General features: G+C 36.7%; 1 pseudogene; it reads left to right on the forward strand.

The window, feature by feature from the left end:
- The first annotated feature begins 7,682 nt into the window (after positions 1–7,682).
- On the forward strand, positions 7,683–8,901 carry LOC114217583 (small ribosomal subunit protein uS10 pseudogene; annotated as a pseudogene).
- The last annotated feature ends 597 nt before the right edge of the window (positions 8,902–9,498 follow it).

Here is a 9,498-nt window from a genome sequence, read left to right on the forward strand (position 1 = left end):
TCTCCTGGATACACAAAGGATGAGACTTTACAGGGTGAGTCTTTCTGGCTCTCTCTTGCCTTACTGTCCATTCTCCTTCTGTCAGAAGGCAAGGACCAGTTTCTGTCCTTCAGTGGCGATGTTTTGAACGTGACTTCTACCTTCATCTTCTCTAGACAACTTCTCTAGACTTCTCTAGACTGCTGCAACGATGGAGGAAAATGTTATTTTCTACTCTCCCGCTCTTGCCCACCTCCAATCAAAATCTTAATAAACTCTACAAATGCAAATAGTCCACAATAAATATAAATTTTCAAAATTGTGCAGAATAGTTTCGCTTGAATTACTCCATAAAAGTTTGTGATTTGGTTTTTCTTTTCCAGAAGGAAAATGCCTATTAATGCTTTTCATTAATTCCAAAAACAGTTTTTGTTTAAAAAAAAATGAGAAACTATTGCTGACAACCTTAAAATATTATGTTGTGTTTTCTTCCCTCCTTTGTGGTAAAGACTGGCACCTGATCACCAAATCCATTCCCTTTGTTTTGGCCACATTTAGCCAGCTTCCTTTGCACTTAGGTGTGGGATTTAGCCAAAAGGCTGGAAGAATAAAAAAAAAAAAAAAAAAAAAAAAAAAAACACTTCTAGACACACAGAAATCTTCCGTGCATCGTTTTCCATGGTTTTCCTTTTGGCAGCTTCACGTTGAGGAACATGACAACCTTGAAAGCCACATATTAAAGGTGGCAAAGCCACAGACAACAGTGAGGTCTTTCCTATCACATGCTGAAGGTGGAAAGACACAGACAACAGTGAGGTCTCTCAATCATCACTTGGAAGAGAATCTCCTATCAAAAGCAAGGACACTGTTCAGTAAAAACAGTTTTCATGCGTTAAACAATACAATGTTTTTTGTTTTTTTTTAAACATCATATTGCCTTAACTATTGCATCTCTTTTCTATTGAAAAATCAGGTCATTTTTGAAAACATGTTTCACTGTTTTATGTTCCAGATTCTTTGGCAGAGAAGCAGGGGCAAAGATGAAAGCAATCACGGCCTTAGTCCTTCCTGAAGAGGAATCTCCCTTTTCTGGTTGTTGGAGGTTCTCTTTGCTGGGCTTTAGGAGAGCTGGATGAGCTAGGCAACCCCCAACTGCATCAATACTGTTGATTTACCTACTTTGTGCCTATAATACCTGGCTTGAGATAAGTACTTACTGCTAACATGAAACCATAACAGATTACGGATTTTAGCTCCCATATTTTTTGGCATCAGTTTGTTCCTCAAGTTCTCCCTCCTTTTCATGAGTGCTTCAGAAGATGTTTCTTTCAGTTTTACTGCTTCTTAGTTTTGAAAACCTGCATTTTACATTAGATCTTGGGCTTTTATTCAAAAGCAACATGTACCAAAAAAACCCCATCCCTATTTCACTGTGATACCCTTTTAAAGGAAGAAAAACAATGCACCTTGCCCCAAATTGCATTACCTGAAATTATAGAATAATGAAAATATAAAACCCCATTCTTCTATTTCTGGAAAAAGGTAAGCATGCCCTGCTTAAGGTACAAAGATGTTATTAAGTGTTAACTAAAATAATGTAAAAGCGTCAAAGGAAAGGTAATGACTCGTATTAAATTTCAGTGCTATTTGAAATGAGCAGAGTCTTAGTACTGACAGAAAAAGAAAGAAAAACAGAGAAGAGTAAAGGCACATTGGCAAGGGGTTAGGGATTACATCTAAATGGGCAAAGTGTGCAAAAATATCAAGGCTGGAAACTTAAGAGACATACACCATTCTGCAAACAACAACTAAATTAAACTTTCTCAAGCTTTCATTCTTTTCCTTATTAACCCCAAAGCCCCTCAAAAGAAGTTCTTTTCTAGTTGCTTTATTTTTTGATTACTTACCCACTACTTAACTCCTTAATTAACTTATGCAGATTATGTGAAAAGTCACAAATTTTGTGGAACACTGCAGTGGTTAAGAAATGGTCTTTGTGGTCCTACAGATCTGTCTTTGAATCCAAACCCTGCTACTTAACAAAGGACTAAAAATGTTACTTAATCCCACTAAGCTGCTGTTCTTCACAAGCAAAATATATATGAGTGTATTTAACTCATACAGTTATTATGATAATAAATGAGGTGAAAGAAGGCAAATTACTTACTATAATTGTTGGTATGGGTAAATAATAAATGGCACTGTTATCCAGTGAATCCAAGCTCTGTCTTTTTTCCTCTTGACCTCTCAGAAACGTGAGACTGCCCCATTTTGGGGCATTGTCAGTCTATACCTCCTTCTGACTGGGAAACTCTGGTCTAAACAATAGGAAATACACTCTTTATTGTGACATTCCCTATCTCCCTTGAGCTGTACTTATCTATAGTTTTCAATATTATTTCCAAAAACTACTCTTTATGAAGTTTCACTCCAGTCCAACTAAGTTTATTTGATCCTACAGAAAAATGTCTCAAATTCTAGACTTTTTCATTTCTTCATTTTAGTTCTTCTGCTTGAAACTACTTTCTAAGCCATCATTGCCATATTTTCCATTATCTGAGGGGAATTCCTATACTTTTTTAGAAGCCCAAATTTTACTGTATCATAGAATAATACTGTGCTTTATTTATCACAATCATAAGTGATTGGATCATTATACAAATTGTTCCTTTTTTTTAACTTCATGGAAATTGCCATAACTTCTTGCCCATTAACTACCGTTTTTATTTGGAGATTATGAATATGCTTGGACTAGAACAACGTGATTTGCATTTTGTCTAAGCAACAAATACCAGAATCCTGATATGGACTGTTGTTTTTCAACAGAGGTGAGACAAATTAATCCAGCAAGTGACATTTCCTATGACATGTTTTATGCCTAGCTTGTCACTGGTAATTGAAACAGAAGGTAGAGTGGTTTTAAACCTTCCTGATAGGATATCACTTTACTGTGGTTTGTCAATTTTTGCTTCTTTTTCCTGTTTCCAAACAGTTCATGGCTCAGATAAGAAACCAAAATTTACTGGGAAAAATAGTGTGGATTAGTTAAGGTAGCAGAAGTGACAGAACAAAGATAGAACCTGTGATAGTGGAATGTGCAATTTTTAGGGGCACTTTTAATCTTCTCCTTTTAACTTTATGAACTTTGTGCATGTTTCCCAAAGACAAGGACAAGTTGTTTTATGTGCCTTCAGGTTTTATAAAGATTGCTATGAAATTATCAACTACATGTTAATAAACTTTTTCTTTCTTTTTTTTAAAGATTTTATTTATTTATTTGAGAGAAAGAGAGAGAGAGAGAGCAGGAGCAGCGGTGAGAAGGAGAAGCAGGTTCCCCGTTGAGCATGGAGCCCGATGCGGGGCTGGATCCCAGAACCCTGGGATCATGACCTGAACCGAAGGCAGACGCTTAACGACTGAGCCCCACCCAGGTGCCCCGATAAAACTTTTCAAAATACAACTTGCCAATATATGCATGATCTCCAACAAATACAGACATTCGCTAGAATATTTAACATGAATTTATAACCAGTATCTCTATTTCTTAGAATATTTCAGGTTAAGTAATATTCGTTTGCACTGAAATATCCTATTAGCTTTTTTAGTTCATTTTTATTCTTTCCACACATTTGTTTTATCTAAATGAGCATTGTGTGTGTGATGGAATGAGATAAATTCTCATGAGGGCTTATGTAAGTTCAGGTCTTCTGAGAAGCAGATTTCTATGTGGAAAAAAAAAAAGAAAACACTCAAAAGATTTATCAGGGAAAATACCTGCAGGGGCGAATTAAAAGGGCAAGAGGGGAGGTGGTGCTAGGAAAGCTATCCCACTGCAAGTAGCACTGAGCCTGGTGAAAGAGAGGGAAGGAAAGAAATGTGTGTGGGGGAGTCTCAGACTATAGTACACTTACAGCATGTTCAGCAAGGCTGTTGGGGAATCTTCAAGGCAACACTGTCCATCAGAGGAGTCCTGTACCTCCCAGAAATGAGCTGCTGTAGTGTGTCCACGGCATGTTTAGTCACCAGCATGAGGAGAGTGTCTTAGCTCAAAGATGTAGATGGATGAAGCCCAGCACCCGGGGCTTCGGTCAATTATGCTCTTTGATGTCAAAGGTCTGAAGGAACATTTTTATGGCAGCCACAGAACTCAAATTCAAAACCCTCAATTAAAGAAGAAAATAGGAAATTATACATAAACTTGCTCTTAAGTGAGCAGGTTATGTGGAAGCATTGTCTCATTATTTGGACATTGCTATTTGTGATGTTTTACTGCTGTTTATTAGAACATCCCATTAGTTTTTCCACAGGGGGGAAAAACAGTAAAGTGCTTAAAATGAATGGATTCTTTATGGCTATCTTTGAAGGCAACCAAAGAAAGGCTTGGGCAATCATCATCACAAAGCACAGCAACTTCTAGAAGAAGAAATTCAAAGGATAGAGTGAAAGGTGTCTCCTTTAAAAAAGTAATGGCATAAAGTTGAGCCCGTAAATTCTGTTACAATGAAAGAGGGATAAGAACATAGTCTATGTAGTATAAAATACAATATATAGTACAGAATACAATACATATAGTACAAAAGTCCAATAAATGTGTGGCTCTGATAATTCCTTAAAAATCATGTCAAGTCTTTCTATTATATATGATGTCAGATTCTTACAGACTATCACCTAAAAACACCAGTTGTTCACTCTTAGCGGTCTTAAGTTTCACTAGAGTTTGGAATCTACTCATTTTTAAAAACTTAAAGCTGCAATTTTTGGTCCTAATTTATAACTTTAAAGTAAAATTTAGTAAGCTAATGACAAATGAGTACACTTAAAGGATTTTTCTATACATTTCCTCTGTTTGTTTACCTGTAGAATTTCCAAGGAAAGCTAAGAGATACAGTTAGTAATATGTGGCCAATGAGGGGCGCCTGCGTGGCTCAGTCGTTAAGCATCTGCCTTCGGCTCAGGTCATGATCCCAGGGTCCTGGGATTGAGCCCTGCGTTGGGCTCCCTTCTCAGCGGGAAGCCCGCTTCTCCCTCTCCCACTCCCCCTGCTTGTGTTTCCTTTCCGGCTGTATCTCTCTCTGTCAAATAAATAAATAAAATCTTCAAAAAAAAAAAAAAAGATGTGGCCAATGAGGAAATGGTCATAATGATATTTGGAAGATACATGATTATGTTCTTGCCAAATGTAGTCATGAATTATGTCAGTGACAAAGAGAAGCTGTTGTTCCTACTAGAAGAGATGAAAGGCACTTACAAATGCCTCACTCTCTCTGTGTTCTTCATATCACAATGAAGACACCCACAGATACTTGGTACAGTCAGCATTAGAGCTATTTTTCATCTCCATATTTGCTATTTATGGTTTCTTACAAAACTAAACATGCTCTTACCAAAATATCCAGCATTTATACTCCTTGGAATTTACCCAGAGGAGTTAGAAACATGTCCACACAGAAACCCACATGCCAATGGTTACAGCATCTTTATTCATAACTGCCAAAACTTGGAAGTAACCAAGATGTCTTTCAATAGGTGAATGGATAAATAAACTGTGGTACATTAGAAAGTGAAATTTCATTTAGCACTAAAAAGAAATGAACTATAAAACCATGCAAAGACATGGAGGAAACTTAAATGTACATAACTAAGTGAAGAGCCAACCTAAGAAGGCTACCTACTGTATGATTCCAACTATATGGCATTCTCAAAAAGGCCAAACTATGGAACCAGAACAAGATCAGTGGTTTCCGGGGATTGGAGTGGGAAGGATGAATAGATAGAGCACACAGGATTTTCAGGGCAGTGAAAATACTCAGTATGATACTATTATGATAGATACATGTCATTATACATTTGTCCAGACCTATAGAATGTGCAGTACCGGGAGAGAACCCTAAGGTAAACTTTGGACTTGAGGTGATTACGATGGGTCAATGTCAGTTCATCATTTGTAACAAATGTTATCACTCTATGGGGGTTGTTGATAATGAGGGAAGATATGCATGTGTAGGGGCAGGAGGCATTTGGAAAATCTCTGTACCTTCCTTTCAGTTTTACTGTAGATCTGAAACTGTTGTAAACAAAATAAAGTTAAAAAAAAAAGGCTTTGGAAATACTTGCTTTCATGTACTACAGAGGAAGAGCTATTTCTCTTGTCTCCTCTCTGTTTTGCAGAACCTCCATTTATCCCTCAGCTTTCTCCTAATTACTACAGTTCCTCTCCCTGTCAGATGCAGTTTCTCATCCTACACCCATCACATATACACTAGTCTGGTTCTTCCTTCCTACCCTGCTATAATGCCAGTTAATTAGAATGTGGATCTGATGTGCTAAGGCATGAGCAGAGAAATAGAGAAGAGACATGAGGAAGAAAGAAGGGGGAAAAAAAGAAATACATAACTATTTTGGAATACTACACCTGCCTGTTACCAACTCAGAGCTTCGAGGTAAAATGAATATGTAAAGGACTTGGCTTGTATTTCCCCATTTCTTCTTACTGTTAATAAATCTCTTTATACATTTTCTCTAATTGCAGCCCTTGATAACCTTGAGCAGCAACAATCAGAAAAGCAACAGAAGAGAGAAGAGGGAAAATCTCTTCCAACCACCACTCCTTCATTTCCCAGGATCCACATTTTGTTCCCTACCATTCCTTTTGATATTTTTTTTCTTTTAGATACTTAATCTGTTAAATAGAAACTTACGAACTTGTCTGGGATCCTAAGGACCATATTTTTAAATATTAAATATATTTTAATCCCCAAATTATGAGCAGTATTTTTAAATACAACTAGTTTCTGAGCTGAAAACAGAATGCAGCTAAATTACACACACACACACACACACACACACACACACACACACATTTTCTGGTCCAGCTGTATCTTATTTATCTGGTATAATCTAGTGCATTATCTTGCATCTAAGGTCCTCTGATCCTAATATCCTGCTAGAAAAATGGAACATGAATTTGAAGATAAAGAAAAGATTGCTGGTCTTAAATCTATATTACTTAAAAGACTCATCTACAACTGATAAGAAATCACAATTTGAAAGTTGCTTATGTTTATATCTTCTTGTCTTTTGTTCCATGAGAAAAGTGTAGGAAAGTTATAGGGGGCAAGTTACAGAATACACTACAGAAGGATTATGTGGTGAGACTTCATAAGTAGAAATTATTTTTTTAAAGATTTTATTTATTTATTTGACAGAGAGAGACACAGCGAGAGAGGGAACACAAGCAGGGAGAGTGGGAGAGGGAGAAGCAGGCTTCCCGGAGCAGGGAGCCCGATGTGGGGCTCCATCCCAGGGCCCTGGGATCGTGACCTGAGCTGAAGGCAGCCGCTTAACGACTGAGCCATGCCGGCGCCCTCATAAGTAGAAATTCTTGCTGGACATGAGAAAATATACCCATGAGGAAGAACTCATCTCCCACTAAAAGACACCTCCCCACCCATTAGAACCACAACATGGGCACTGCTCTGACTTTAAGAAAGAACCTAGTCATTTGGTTGGGAAATTTTCCACACATTTGGCAAGAAATAGGAACAGGATACAACTGAAGGTTTGTTCTCAAGTAAATTGCTGGTGAATGGCGGATTATTTTGCTGACTGAAGTTTTTCTCTCTAAGACTTGATTCTCAGAGAAATAACCCAGGTTAAAGAAACCAAAGTAAAAATGTTTTAAAGGATTATATACTACTTGAGCCATGAGGAAATATAGCCATCAACTCCTACTTAACAGGTAAGAAAATTGACATCCAAAGACATTCATTAATTTATCCGTGTTTTCTAATTCGTTTCTAATTATTACAAATCTGAAGCCTAAAAGAAAACATAATACATTTGACTTCATAAAGATTAAAAACTCTGCAGCACACAAATACAAAATCATCATGAAAGTTAAAAGATAAATGACAAATGAGACAAATATTGACAACTTATAAAAAAAGAATGCTTTTCTTTCTACAGAAAGAAGAGGTTCAGATCAATTATAGAGAGATGAACAATCCTATGGAAATGAAGCATAGAACATGAACACACAGCTCTCAGGAAAACAACCACTACAAAAAGCTATTCATTTATTATTACGTAAATGCAAATAAAAATAAAAAGAAATACCTCTGCTAATCTATAAAATATGATGGAATATGGAATATGTTTAAACGTTCAATAGCACCCATATTAAGGGATTGTGAGGAAACACAATCAGTGGCATACCGGGGACAGCTTTCCCAACTCGTGAGAGCTGATTCTGTTCATTTTTTGCACAACTCTGACTGCAGTAACATCATGTAGGGTGTTTGACATTGATGTTGGCTGGAGGATTTTACCATGAAGTTTGTCAATCACTATCAAGAAAGAGGTTTTTTTGGTTGTTGTTTCTGTTTTTAAGTCAGAGGACCAGTTGTTAAGCATTTATCAGCATACCACTATGTATACTCAGACTTTAAAGTGAGAATTTAACTCTTTGCGGAAGACACGGTCTCAGCCACAGCAGAGCTCTGGACCGCCCGCTCCTGCTCCTGACTCAACGGCTGTCCACTCTCGGTGGGGAACAGATCGGTCAGGAAGCCGTGCCTTTTAAAGACTCTGGGAAGACAGCTCTGGAACCAGAGGTTGTGATTCACCGAATTAGAATTACTCTAACCAAACGCAACATAAAATCTGTGGAGAAGGCATGTGCTTACTTGATCAGAGGCACAAAGGAAAAGAATCTCAAAGTGAAAGGACAGTTTGGATGCCTACCAGGACTCAGAATCGCTACAAGAAAAACTCGCAGTGAAGGTTCTAAGACAGGATCATTCTCAGAAGAGGATCCACAAGCGACTCACTGATTTGCACAGTCCTTCTGAGATTATTAAACAGATTATTTCCATCAGTATTGAGCCAGGATTTGAGATTGAAGTCACCATTGCAGATGCTTAAATCAACCATTTTAATAAATTGGTTATCAGTTGTAAAGAAATAAAATGAGACTTTAATTGATAGAACTTCTTCACAAGAGTGCTACATATAAATTTATAACCAAAAGTCTAATGTGTACATATTGACTCAGCCATTTCACTTTTATAAGTTTATCCTTAAAATATATTTAGACAGGTGTGTAAATGTCTATAAAAAAAGGTTGATCACGCTATCATTTTTAAAAAAACAAAACAAATGGAAACACTCTAAATGTCCAGTGATAGAAACTGACACAAAATACTATGGACATCTAAACAAAGGGAAAATTTTGCAATCATTTAAAAAGAATAAGGAATTTTCATGTATGATGATAGGTAAATATCATGTACTAAATATCATTTAAAATGAAAAAAACAGGTTACCCAGGAGTAGACATAGTATTATTTCCTTGTGTTAATAAAATTGTATAACCAAAAATAAATAAGAGACATCTGAAAGGGTAAAAAAAAAAATGTTAGTTAATACTATTGCTTTTAGAGAGTGGGACTATATGATATGTCAGGAGAAAAAATATATATACATATACAGACACATATTTCTCTTCTAGTACATAGAATT

The sequence above is a fragment of the Eumetopias jubatus genome, unplaced genomic scaffold (assembly GCF_037043125.1).
Source record: "Eumetopias jubatus isolate StellerSeaLion01/CBP00866 unplaced genomic scaffold, mEumJub1_p1.0 scaffold_5, whole genome shotgun sequence".
In the NCBI taxonomy this organism is placed as follows: Eukaryota; Metazoa; Chordata; class Mammalia; order Carnivora; family Otariidae; genus Eumetopias; species Eumetopias jubatus.